We start from the raw sequence: 14,252 nt of genomic DNA, 5'->3' as shown, positions 1-14,252 counted from the left end.
AATTTTTACAAATATGTTGCTCAAACAGCACTTTCCTTATGAACATTTGTTTTGTGTTGCATGTTCAAATGACTTATTCATCACTAAAAATCATTCAAAAATTATTTTGAACTCTTAATACCATGTATTAATAGGTACAAAAAGATCTTGATTCAAAAGTCTTTGTAACATGTTGCAAAAATTCTCAAAGTAACATCAATAATCTTTACCAAAATCACAAGAATCAAGTTTTCTCTATAATTGTTTGAGCCTTTAGGCATGTTTTTCGACATCAAAAATAAGAAAACAATTTTTCATTGTTATTAAATTGGTTGAAGATGCATTCTGGAAATTTTCAGCTCAATATATATTTTCTTTATTTTTACATGAAAATAATAATAAAATAGAGTGTTAAAGCATATAAAATGCTTAAACTTGTAACTAAATTCTAGAAATATTTGTGGATGACCCTTTAAGTTAATAAACATCTCTCATTAAGTTTATCAATTTTTTTTACTGTTTAGTGTAGTTTTTAATTTTCTTTTTATTTAGCTCCAATAAATCATAAAACCACTTTAGGGAATGTGAAAATATTATTTCTTATTTTTCGCAGCTTGTACCTTATATTTAAGACTCAGAAAAATATTTTGGGAATTTTTGAAAATGTATATCTATTTTTTTTGAATTTTTGTGTTTATAATGGACTAAAAACAGGAAAAATAGTTTTACTCATCCAAAATTCATGAAAATTTACCAGAAACTCTCATAATATGTTAGGATGATACATAAAAATTTTGATAATTTTTATCTTCTGTATGCTATTTTTCTTCTATTTTCCCAAGATTTAATACACTTAAATGTACAAAAATCAGAAAAATTGTGTTAAACTTTTTGAAAACACATATTAATATTTTTCCCAGATTATGTACACTGTAAAACAGTTACACAAAAATTATAAGAATTTTTCATGATAATTTACTATTTTTCCATGATTTTATGATTATTCAAGGAATTAAATGTTGAAAAATAGTTAGACAAATCAAAAAGTCAAGAAAATTTATCTTAAGGTCTTTGACTTCAATTAGAACTGAAATACAAAGTTTGGGAAAGTTTAGAACTCAATTGATTTCGTTTTGAATATTTAATCATTGGAACACCTCTAAAATGTTAAATATTAACATTTCAATAATGGAAATTTTCCACTTAAATTGTTATATAACAATTGATTCTTTGAAACTTAATTTCCACAGAAAAATGTTTGTAACTTATCAATATTAAATTTTGACACATTATTGGCATAATTCTATTGTAGTAGTAAGTATACTAGTATTATATTTCAATTAGAGACTCATTAGTGTGTAACATCGTTGTAGGAAAACGATAGTGGTACGAGTGGAGCGTAGATCAAGGCATCATTTGCATTATCTAAATGCATTGTGAGTATTCACGCACTCCCCTATTTTCGGTTTTTATGTTTTGGGGTGGAAAAGCATGTCCTAAACTATTTATGTTCGTTATATTTAGTTGACTCGTATAAACTTGATTACTATATTTTGCATATTGTGAGTATTCACGCACTCCCCTATTTTCGGTTTTTATGTTTTGGGGTGGAAAAGCATGTCCTAAACTATTTATGTTCGTTATATTTAGTTGACTCGTATAAACTTGATTACTATATTTTGCATATTGTGAGTATTCACGCACTCCCCTATTTTCAGTTTTTTTTTTGTTTTGGGGTGGAAAAGCATGTCCCGAAAAACTATTATTTGAATGTTGTATTTAAATTGATTTGTATCAAACATGATTGCTATTTTATTGCTATATCTCTCTATGTATGTCTATGCAACACGGAACATGAGAACTTATCGTATTAAGGCCCTTCCCTTATCTCTAACCATTAACTCTTTGAGTCAATGGTCATTATGGATAGCGCTATTAGGAATTGACAATTCCTCACTCGCCCTATTGCTGGAGTGCATGATACCATATTAATCTATGGAACGATAAGCGTAGATCTTGATAGGGCTTCAGTCATAGGTTTGGTTGAGAACTCATTGTTTGCTCGTACACATACAAACTTGTTATTTATTATGGCAATAAACTCGTTTATCAATTATAGCAATCAACTTTGTTTCTTATTATAGCAATAAACTTGTTTATTAATTATAGCAATGAACTTTGTTTCCTATTATAGCAATGAACTTTGATTCTCATTATAGCAATGGAATGTTATTACTGGAAACTTATTTACTTGTCTTAACAATGAATTTGTTTGCTCTTTCTAGCAACAAACTTGATTGCTCATTATAGCAATGAAACTTGTTTACTCGTTTTAGCAACGAACTTTATTTCCATGAGGATATGAACGTTGCATCTCATTTGGGCAACGTAACTTTATTTCTCAAGATGGCAACAAACTTTGTTTATGAAAACTTATTTACTCATTTTAACAATATACTTTAATTATTGGAAACTTTTATCAAAACTTTGATTTCAATTCATGGAACCAATATTATTTTGTTTATCTGTGAGTACTCACCAACTATTTTTATAGTTGACGCTCGTTTTACATGCTTTTTCAGGAATCATCGAGTAAGTGGCACTTAGGGACACTTCACTTTTAGGAGCATTCGCATGTGTTGTATTTCAATTTACATTGTAATTTCTTTTAAAAGTTGTTCAAACCCATTGTAAAATTGTAATGATTTTTAATACTATGGTTGGTGTTGTCTTTTAACTTTTGCTATGAAACCCTTTATACTGCCACGCCTCGTGTTTCCGCTTTAGCGGGGTGTGACATTAGAGGTGTGACATTTGTGACACTAAGCTTTCAGAAGCCAATTACAAGAAGGAATAGATTGTTATTACTACATAACAATCAAAGGTAAGATCTAAACCCTATTCTTATGTTAATATCGATTATCACATGCTAGATCTAGGGTTTATGGCTTTGGATGATTATTGCACGTTCATTAGACAAACTAGATCCAAAGCTTTAGGGTTTGCATGTACACCATAGGAATGATGTAGTGCTCAAAACCCATCAGTGGTATCAGAGCCTTAGGCTGTTTGTTTTATGTATTTGATGCTTAATTGTTCATTGCTTGCTTGAAAATCAAAGTTTTTTTGGTTTCTAACTGGCAGACTCGCCGAGTCCATGAATGGACTCGACGAGTAGGTCCTACTCGACGAGTTCCATTGTGGACTCGACGAGTCCAGGGCTCTGGTGCCGGGATTTTCGAATTTTCTGCCAGATTTTGTTGAGGATAAGTGCCAAAACTCATTTTTCTTGCCAAAATCCGATTTTTTAAGTTTGGAATGGTTATCCTCATCAAAATTGATGGATTTGGTTAAATATGGATAATATAGGATTATTATTAGTCAAATATTTGACCTAGTAAGTTTGAAAAGTTTCAATTTACACCCCTTAGGTTTTATAGTTTACATTTGAACTTTAAAAGTTTTAGTTTTGAAATTTAAATAGTTAAACCCTAATATTAGAATTTAAATTTTTGATTAGAGATTTAATTTTGATATATTTAAATTCTAAACCCTAATGTTTTGAAATGTTTCAAAACTTGCCCTCAAGTTTTGGAATTTAAATTTTTGATTAAAAGTTAAAATTTTGAAATTTTAAATTCTGAAACCCTAGTTTTAAAAAGTTCAAATGACACCCTTATGGTTTTTATTATGCTAATTAAAAGTATAATTAAAAGAGAGTTAATAAATCGATAATGATATGGTTTATATTTAATTATATTAAAAGTGTAATTTATAAAATTAAACCACCTACTATTTTAAAATTGTAAAATACACCTTTATACTAGATATAACATTAAAAGTCTAATATTATATATGTATAACTTAAACTGCTAGTCTTACTGTTAGTAGGCCTCATTCACGAAGCCGATCTATAAGGGGGTATAAGGTTATGGCCTATAAAATGGACGTTTAATGGGTGTCCACTCTCACCCACCTCTTCCTTGATTGGTGGAGGGTCGTTAGCCGAACGGGTAGGATAGGGCAAACCCTCTCCTCATTAAAAAGTATAATGAATAATAAAGTAACTAAATGTTTTTACAAAATTCCCAATCTTAGTTACTTTAGACAAAAGTGAATTGATGCAATTCCATGAAATTATACTTTGTACCCTTGCTAAGACGTTAGTGGAGTGTGTGTAGTTAACATGCACACTAATTGAGTTCTAAGCAAAGGTGGCAAAGGGTGACTCAATGTTTGTCATAGTTCGATGGAGCGTGTGTGGTTAATCGGCACATCGAATAAGTGACTGTAACATTGGGGGCACCATGTATATTTGCATGGTTATTCACACCCTGTTTTGTGATCCTCGGCATCCCAGTCACAAATTAAGGGGCATATCGAGATTTAAACATTCCATTGAAAAGTTCAATGAATCTCAAAAGATTTAGGAGTTTCCAATACATTTAAAACTTAACCTTCTTTTTCGTTTTTTCATGGTGGAAATTGGTAAATCGTCATTTACCTACCTTCAAATGTTCTGCAAGTTGGATTACGACATCCCTCTTCCAATTTGTAGAATATTGTGTTGGGTCCTAGCCTTAATATCTCATTTGGGTGTTTTATTAAGGACTCAATCAACTAAAACTTGAATTTTCTCCCGTTTCATAGATGTCAAAGTCTGATAACTATGGTCCTCCTAAATCCGTTGGAAAAAGTTTTCCACGTGAAGATGATGTTCCACGATTGGATTATGGAAATGGAAATTATGCTTCATTTCCTCCACCTCCTCCAATAATTCTCCCTGACCCACGTGTTCGAACACTTGAAAAGTTCAAGGTCACTCAAGCCCTATTGGAAATAAGACACAAAGATGGAAAGTCTGTGTGTGCGCACGTCTTAAAGATGAGGTCACACATAGACAGGTTAAGGATGTTGGGTGTCGATGTCTCAAGGAAGTTGGTTGTTGACTTGGTTCTTCAATCACTTCCCGAATCATATGGTAAGTTTGTTAGAGAGTACTATATGATGGACCACGACGTAACCCTTATTGATTTGACTTATTTACCTAGTGCTGGTGAATCAGAAATGATTTGGCGCACTGGTCGAGCAAATTTGTCTGATAAAATCAATATCCCAACCTTCTTTGGGAAATGGAAACATTGGAAGTCCAGAAAAGTTTTCTCTACGCAAGAGAAAGGCTGAGTCTGAGATAGTCTCGTGTACCATTCCAGAAGAATCCATATGTTTCTACTGCCAAAAAAAGGGGCATTGGTTACGAAGCTGCCCTGACTACCTAAGAGATCTAACATATGGGAGAGTCAAGATGTATGAATCTGTTTCAGGTAAAATCCACTATCTAACTCTATTAAGTTCCTATTTGGAGATTCTTAATACATGATGTGATAAGATTACATTTTGATGTTTTGAAGGATCGAAGAAAAGAAAGGAAGCTTAAAGGAAGGAGCGAGCTGAGTCTGATCGCGAAGAAATGGATTACGATCGCATGGATTCGATGATCGGATTTTTGAGTTGTTGCTTAGAGTTATGGTAGATTGCTTAGGAATATGTAATAGCATAGTTTTCACTTTCATTGTAAGGATATATTTTTCCGCAATAAAATAAATTTTGATTTTGTCTTATTTATATTTCCTTGCAATGGCAATTGTGAAAATTGATGTCGGTGTCTTTCTATTATAAGCAATATTAAGTGGATATGATTCTTAGTTATGTTATTTATGGTAGTGTCGTAAATTTTCTAAGTAAGGAAAGATTCCTATCGCCCAAGTTTCAATTGGACAGAAGCTTGGAATCATATGATTTGAATCATGTGATGTATGGAAATCTTGGTGCTTAGAAATTTTAAGGCTAATTCCTTGACAAAGAGTCAAGTGAAGGACTAGGGGATCGAGTTCACAATGTTGTGCACTGGTCAAGTCCACCATAAATAACAATAAGATTATTCGTCATAATCTACTAAAAGTCTAGTAGACGTGATTATGCTTACAAGATTAAGTGTAATTCTGAATCATTGAAAGTTTTAATGAATGGCAGAACGAATAAGATGAATCAATTAGGCAGAAAGATAAAAGTTTCTCCAATCTAAGAAGAAGGGAGAGTACTTTTTTACCGTGTTTTATGATCGTCTTAAGAACCATATTCCAATTCATCCTCTAAGGACACTTTAGTACACTAGTTTGACTAAGAAGAGGAATCAGGAATGGTTGTAGTGGTTAAGTCAATAAGATGAATCGTACTTCGTTCCAAAATCAATTCTTAGAGTCAAACTCCAAGATTGTGACTTGAATGACATAATCTTAAGTAGGAATGTTCTTACACTTGCACATTTTGGTAAGTTGTGATAAGACAGAGACCAACTAGTACCAAATTGTGTGTAGATTTTGTCTTGATAAAGATGTTGGATTAGTGTCTAAGTCCATAACTATAATCGGTATGTACTTGAACCGACTTGGCATGGTCCATTTGGGTTGCACTTCACCGGAACAATTGGATAGACGAAATGAGAAAAAAGGATACTAGTGATTTATATTAATATATTATAAGTTCTAATATATTAATATGAAATCATATTATTTAATTAATATTGATCAAGAATTAATTTAGAATGAATCTAGTGATCAAAAGGAACTAATTAAATATGGACTCTTATATATATATGTGGTGGACCAAGTTGTGGTGGACCAAGTTCATTTAGGTTGGGCTAAGCTTTCATGGATAGTCCATGGAGTGTTTAACCCATGGATCCTATGGAAATGAAAGGTTATGGGTATTAGGGTTTACATGAATGTAACCCTAATCCTCCACACTATATAAAAGAGGTCCTTGGTTCATGAAATTGGCACTAGTGCATAGAAATGAGGGCAAGGCCGATTTCATAAGAGGGAACCTAAGTATCCTTATTCTCTAGTTATTCCAAGTTGTTTTGGGCGATTTGTGATTCAACTTGAGGCTTCCACACTATTGGGGCTAAGCTCTTAAAGTTCAAGACTTCAAGCTACATCAAAAGTTATGTCATCTAACTAGTTTCTTGTAGTATAGTTGCTTCATATTATGTTAGTTAGGATGAAACCTTAGATTATTGAATATTTGCATGTATAATAGAGAAAACATAGATCCAAGGTTTATAGGGTTGCATGTACACCATAGGAGTGTTAGAATGTTGAAAACCCAACAGTGGTATCAGAGCCTAGGCTTGTTTTCAAGTTATACTTGCTAAAATACCTTAAAAATCAAAATTTTTTGCTTTCTGGGCACTGGACTTGCCGAGTCCACTGATGGACTCGCCGAGTCCATGAAGAAAATCATCCAACTCGTCGAGTTGGTTCATACACTCGATGAGTAGGAGCCCCAGACAACATATTTTCGACTTTTAAGGCTGGAATTGGTCTAGTATCATTACTTTAAACTGTTTTGGACTTATAAAACCTGTTTTTGATGTGGTAATGATTATGGTAAACCAATTTCAAAGTTATTATCAAAATTTCAAGCTTTATGTATGTTTATATGATTCTTTAAATTGTTGATATGATTGCTCATACACTTATGAGTTTTAGTAGATCATAGGAATTATTTGCAATTTGTTTGTTAGTTAATTCTTGATCTAAATGTGTTTTAATGGAGTCCATAATTTGTCCTCAAGTTATGGATTACCAAAAGTTTTTCTTTTAAAGATCCATTAAAATACATAGGTTACAAAAGTTTAATAGTCCTTTTGTTTTATGAACTCCATAACTTGTCCTCAAGTTATGGATGTTCAAGAGTCTCTTCATTAAAATTTTTAAAACATTAATTAAACTCATAAGTTATGAAAATCCAAAAGTTTTTGAATAGTTCAAAACTTTCCCTCAAGTTTTGGAATTTGTAAAGTTTCCCTCATGAATACTTTAATTCCAAGTTAAGCCCTTAGAATTTTAAAAGTTAAAATTCAACCCTTATACTATTATAATATTAATCATTAATAGTTATATATATGTATAAGAACAAAGTCAGTCTTACCGTTAGTAGGCCTCATTCACGAAGTCGGTCTATAAGGGGGGTATAAGGTTACTGCCTATAAAATGCCAGTTTAATGGGTGTCCACTCTCACCCACCGCTTCCTTGACTGGTGGAGGGTTGTTAACCGAACAGGTTTGACAGGACTATAATTATCCCTTCATTAAAAGTATTAATGATAAATACTAAGTAACTAAACTCCTATGAATTCCCAATCTTAGTTACTTAGGAAAATGTGAATTTGGTGCTAACCCATGAAATTACACTTTGCACTTTGCTTAAGTCGATTAGTGGAGCGCGTGTGGTTAACCGGCAGACTAACTTGATTTAACAAGGTAGGCAAAGGGTAACTTAAGGTTTATCATAGATCGGTGGAGCGCGTGTTGTTAACCGGCACATCGATTAGGTGATAAATATTAAGGGTACCAAGTCAATTTGCATGGTTATTCACACCTTGTTTTGTGATCCTCGACATCCCAGTCACAAAACTTGAGAGGGCACACTCGAGATTGAAACATGTCATTGAAAAGTTCAATGAATCTCAAAGATCTAGGAGTTTCAAATCCAATTAAAACTTAATAAATTATTTCGTTTTTCATGGTGGAAATTGGTGAATCGTCATTCGCCTACCTTCAAATATTTTATAGCTTGGATTACGGCATCCCTCTTCCAAGTTATAAGATATTGTGTTGGGTCCTAGCCTTAATATTTCATATTGGGTGTTATATTAAGGACTTTAAATCGACTAACTTGAATATCTCCCATTGTAGATGTCTAGTTCAGACAACTATGATCTTCCCAAATCTCTTGGAACTTCATTTCCTCCACCTCCTCCAATTATTCTCCCTAAAACCACAAGTTCAAGGTCACTGAAGCCCTATTGGCAAGCAAAGTCTATGTGTTATGTGTGCTCACATCTTGGAGATGAAGTCACATATTGACAAGTCGGTAGAGTTGGGTGTCAAGGTATTGAGATAGTTGGTTGTTGACTCGGTTCTTCAATCACTTTCTAAGTCACATAGTGAGTTGCTTTAGGACTACTATGTGACAGACCATGACATGACCCTTAATGATCTTATCTATTTGCTTGGTGCTGCTGAATCAGCAATGATTTGGAGCACTGGTAAAGCAAATTTGGTTGAAAGATCAACTTCCCAAACTTCCATGGACATTGACAATGGTAACATTGGAAATCCAGAAAAGCTTTCTCTTCCCAATGGAAAGGGATCAGCCATAGTAAACTCGGTTGACCAAATGGTAAAGAGAAATGCTAAGTCTGAGATTGTCCCGTATACCATTCCCTAAGGGTCCATATGTTTCTATTGCCAAAGGAAGGGGCATTGGTTACGAGGCTGCCACTATTTACCTGAAAGATCATAAGGTTGGTCAAATCAAAAAGTTTGACTCTACTTCAGGCAAGTCCACTATCTAACTCTATTAAGTTCCTATTTGAGATTCTTATACATGATGTGACTAGATCACATTTTGATGTTCTGTAGAATCTAAGAGAGGAAGATTAAAGGAAGAATATGTTGATTCTGATCTCGAAGATGGATTTCGATCACATGGTTCGGTGATCAGAATTTTGAGCTGTTACTTAGGAGTTATGATATATTGCTTAGGAATAGATAACAACAAGGTTTTCATATGCATTTGCATTGTAAGGATAAGTTTTTCCGCAAATTTTTAAAATAAAAGAAAAGGTTTTAATTTTATTTATTTTAAAAATATCCTTACAGTGGCATTTGTGAAGAATTGTTGTTTATATGGTTCCATTGATAGCAATATTTGAAAATGGATTTGATTCTTTCATTTGTGGTAGTGTCATAATTTATCAAATAAGGAAAGATTCTCATCACCCAAGTTTCAGTTGGATAGAAACTTGGAATCATGCAACTTGCATTGTATGATGAATGAGAATTTTCATCTTTGGGAAATTAAGACTAATTCCTTGATCACATGTATATGTGAGTCAAGTGAAGGATTAAGGGATCGGGTACACTTGAGTGTGCGTTGGTCAAAGTCCACCACAAAGATCGATAAGACTATTCGTCATGATTTACTAAAGTTTAGTAAATATGGTTATACTTACCAGTTTAAGTATAATTCTAAAACATTGAAAAAGTTGCAATGTATGGCAGAACGAATGAGAAGAATCAAATTAGGCAGAATGATAAAAGTTTCTCAAATCTGAAAAGATTGAGTTCACGTTTGTCATTAGCACTTGTTTTTCAAAATTTAGTTTAAATTTATCGGAATTAATTTATATATAAATCCCTTTTCAGATAACCATAATAAATTTGTAATAGAGTCGGTTAAAAAACTTAGTTATATAGTTCATATCTTAGTAGTAAAATTTTTATAACTAGTGAAGAGACCCATGCTTTCGCATGGGTCATAAGGTTTTTTTAGATTTGTTTCCATTTTTATTCTTTTCTCTAATAAGATAGAATATGTGAAAGAAATGATTTTTTTAACTCTTTATTGATTTTCATTCGAGAAAGATGCATGTATTTTTTTTTAATATTTCTTTATAGAATAAAATGATATGTTATAATTGAAAAGTCCAAAATTGTACACCATAAGGAAATTACATTGCTATAATGAGTTAGAAAATGAATTTACATTGCTAATACAAATAAAAAATAAAGTACATTTGCAGGGTAACTCACAAAATTCTTTGTGAAATTGGCAATTAGCCCAATGTAATAAGTAAGATAAATAAAGTAAAGATATTGAAATTACATGAATACATATCCCAAGCAATGGAGATGTTCCCTTTTTTAAGTTATCTCTAATTTCTCAGTGGTTAGACTCCAAATTGACAAATTATACAATTCGAATATTTGGGAGTTGGGGTTAAAAAATGGCCAAATTGAAGTGACTTCTTTTATACAGTTGGGATGGAGTAGATTAGTATAAAATTGGAATCATGAAGATGATAATGAAACTTAATTTAAACCCACTAACACATGTCTACGTTCAACATGCAGTAGAATAAATAGGAAAAATTAAGAAGTTGAAGAGACAAATAACATAGAAAGCTGCCCCAGACCTAATTATGAGGTAGGGTATGAAGATAAGACAAAAGGACTTAAAACGGATTAAAATATATTAGAATAAAAATCATTTGAATACATTTTGGTCAACTGTCTACCCGTTTCAATTCTTGCCGACTCATCAAGGTTTTTGCCCATTTGACCCATTGGTCAAAAATACTACCCAAATCAACCATTTTGGGTAGTATTTTTATGTAAACATGGCTACTAAATCATATTTATCTCATTTTAAAATCAGAATATATAATGCTAATTAGTAATTATTGAAGGGTTATATACACATACAACAACATTTGTTGCTTATTTTGTGCATTTAACCCTAAAATTGTGTAAAAAATGAAAACTCAGAACCTGATGTACTTCTTGGTTTTACAGAAAAATAAATTGAAAGTCCAACAAATATTAGTTAATAACAAACCAATATAAGAAAACCATGACCTATTCCTTTCTGAATATATTAGTATATAGTAACCAAGTTTAATATTGTTCCATCTAGGTACCTCAAATTGTTTTTGGAAAGGTTTCATGATCTAAGTTTCACATTTCTCCAATTTATGTAAAATCATTTAATTTGTAAAAAGTGTTACATGTTTATGTGTATAAATAGACATAACCTTATATAATGGAACCTTAGTTTAATTTTTATCCAACATCATTTGTTCATTTGTTTTTATTTTATTTCAATGAAAAAAATAGACATAAGGTTACAGAGGGTTACATATGTTATGCTTTGTGTTTGTTTTATCATGAATAATATAAGATTACCATCGTAAGAAGTTTTTTCATGCTTATTTGTTGTTGGTGTTGTAACAACATAATGAAACCTTCAACACCACGCACAATGTACTTTAGGTGGTGTGGACTCTCCTACAGAATGAGGTTGAACAGAGATCTATGACAAAAGAAGCTTCGAACATTCTTCGAGACATTTTGTCAAGCACCTGGTGTGCACTGCATCCATAATAAAATTGTAAACAAAGTTTTATATTTGTAAGTAACATGTCAAGAAAAAAAAACAAACGTATGGTGTTCAAAACTTAGAAATAACTAATATGCAGAAAATGTTTGTCCAATAATTGATTTCAACTTTTTTTACATAGTCTGTTTCAATACCTGTAAAACACTTAGGAGAAAATTTAGAAAAAAAACTCAGTACTTCCCAAAAGAGAAGATAACAAAAAAAGTACTTCCCAGAATAGAAGATAACAAAAAATATTCATTGATGAAAAGGGGTGAGCATCAAATGATTTTATTTAGTGTTTGCATAACTTAAAAGAACGATCTTGTATGTCCTAATTCGCAGCAATACCAGAAGGGTTTGTAGATGCTGTGGAAGAGCTTTATTGGAGTATAAAGGCGGTGAAGGGGTGGACGTATACGTGTCTCCCAGTAATAGAAACAACTTCAATTTGGCGCCAGCGCGAAGGCACCTCGCATCGAAACCGCCTAATCCTGGTCTATGATCATATTTGAAATCGGAACATCATCAGTTTCTTGGTAAATTTCATCTTGTTCAACGTCAAATTGAAGACACGGATGAAATTAGGTAACTTTCAAAAACAAAACTTAAGTTTTAGAAGTAATTTCTTGCTTGATACCTTTAAAGTTGTGGCTGAAGGTTTACCTACCCCGATTCCATTGCTTCAATGAATCAATCTTTGCGGGCATCTTTTTTTCACTCTTCATCTCTATCTGGCGAAACGATGGTGGTATTTGGGGAAGAAGAGACTTGGAAAACATCAATTCATCGGTTATGGATGTTGACGGCCTCACCACCTACTCCAAAAGCTACAGCAGCTGTTCCTCTAGGTTTTCCTACCGTGGGAATGACGATGGACCTTTAAAGATGGTGACCGACGGCGTCACCAGCTCCGTCGCAGTCATGGGAGATTGAGTGGTAGGCCAAAGATATAGAAGATTGCAGGGCTTTGAATGTTACCCTGATTCAAATAACAAATCAAAATCCCAGTTTTTAGAAATAGAAGAATATATGGTAAAATTAAAAACGTACCTGGAGCACCATGGTCGACGGTTAGGTTTCTTTCGTATAGGGTTTCCAGAGGTGTTTACTAACCGTGACTGAGAAATCGAATTGAGGGCATTCTAGAAGCGCAAATAAGTCTTCAAATCAAAACTGAAATTGAAGTAACGTTGCAAACAAACATGAATCGTGATGTAATTTCCGATAACCAATCAAACTGTAAATGGCAACGGATTGTAGAAACCACCATCGATTTCTTCTCTGATTATTACCGGTGGGGATGTTGATGTGTGGTGTCCGACGGAGGTGGAATTTGAAGACATACAGTGGAAGAGGGAGGTGCAGGGCGGTGGTTTGGAGGAGCGTATGGAGGGGTGGAAGGAAGTCGAAGAAGGGAATGGGTGGGGGTGGATAGCAAACGTAATCAGGCAAACCTTAGCAATTTTTTTTCCGCTTTCCGTGACCTAAATTGAAGAGAGATGCAAATAGATGGTGAAGAAGACCAGAGGGGTAATAAACCTCAATTAGAGGAGACGGTGGAAAGAAAGCGGTGGGAAGCATCTGGAATCACTTCGAGGGAAGAGAACCACCGACCGAGAAGAAGAAGAAAAAAAAATTTAAAACGGTCCAATAAGATGCATGTACTGTGCACAAGGGAACTGAAAATTAATAGTATTATATAAATATAAATTAAATTAAATTTAGTGGGAACTTCTAGTAATTTGGGGGCCTCTATTTTTCTGTTTCCCCTGGACCCTAAAATTCTTTGGGACGGCCCTACCGATAATGGTTCCATATTGGTTCCATGTAGAGATTAGGTATATACAATCCATCCCTATCCCTGTCGAAAATACACGATACCTGTCTGTTCGGTTTTTTCGGATATCAGGTAAATCGGGTCGGGATAATCGGATATCGGGTTAGTTTTTTGGTTATTTGGGTAACCCGGTTTTTTTTTCACGTCGGGTATAGGATACGTTTGTTGGGTTTCGAGTATACCCGAATTATTTAATTTTTTTTCTTTCGTAGAGTTTGTATTTTGTATTTCTGTAGCAAGTATCACGCTTAAACTAACTATCATTATTGTAAAAAACATGAATCTCTTTTATTATGACAGTATGACACATACAATCTAAAACTTAACACTTAGTCACCAGGTTTATGATCAATAAATCAATAATAGGTAAAAATATAAAAGAAAAATTGCATGTGTTCATCATATCATTTTATATAGTTAGTTT

At 33.1% G+C, this 14,252-nt stretch overlaps 1 long non-coding RNA gene across 1 annotated transcript; it reads right to left on the bottom strand.

Annotated features, from left to right (window-relative positions):
* Window positions 1-11,694: 11,694 nt before the first annotated feature.
* On the bottom strand, window positions 11,695-13,619 carry LOC145169004 (uncharacterized). Its single transcript, XR_013742232.1, has 4 exons — window positions 13,042-13,619; window positions 12,629-12,970; window positions 12,340-12,487; window positions 11,695-11,981 (listed from the first exon to the last, which is right to left on the bottom strand). It is a non-coding gene; the product is annotated as an uncharacterized LOC145169004 (long non-coding RNA).
* Between the last annotated feature and the right edge of the window lie 633 nt (window positions 13,620-14,252).

Source organism: Lactuca virosa, chromosome 4 (genome assembly GCF_052849685.1).
Source record: "Lactuca virosa cultivar CGN04683 chromosome 4, Lactuca_virosa_CGN04683_v6, whole genome shotgun sequence".
Lineage (NCBI taxonomy): Eukaryota > Viridiplantae > Streptophyta > Magnoliopsida > Asterales > Asteraceae > Lactuca > Lactuca virosa.
This window is presented reverse-complemented; position numbering and strand designations above follow the sequence as displayed.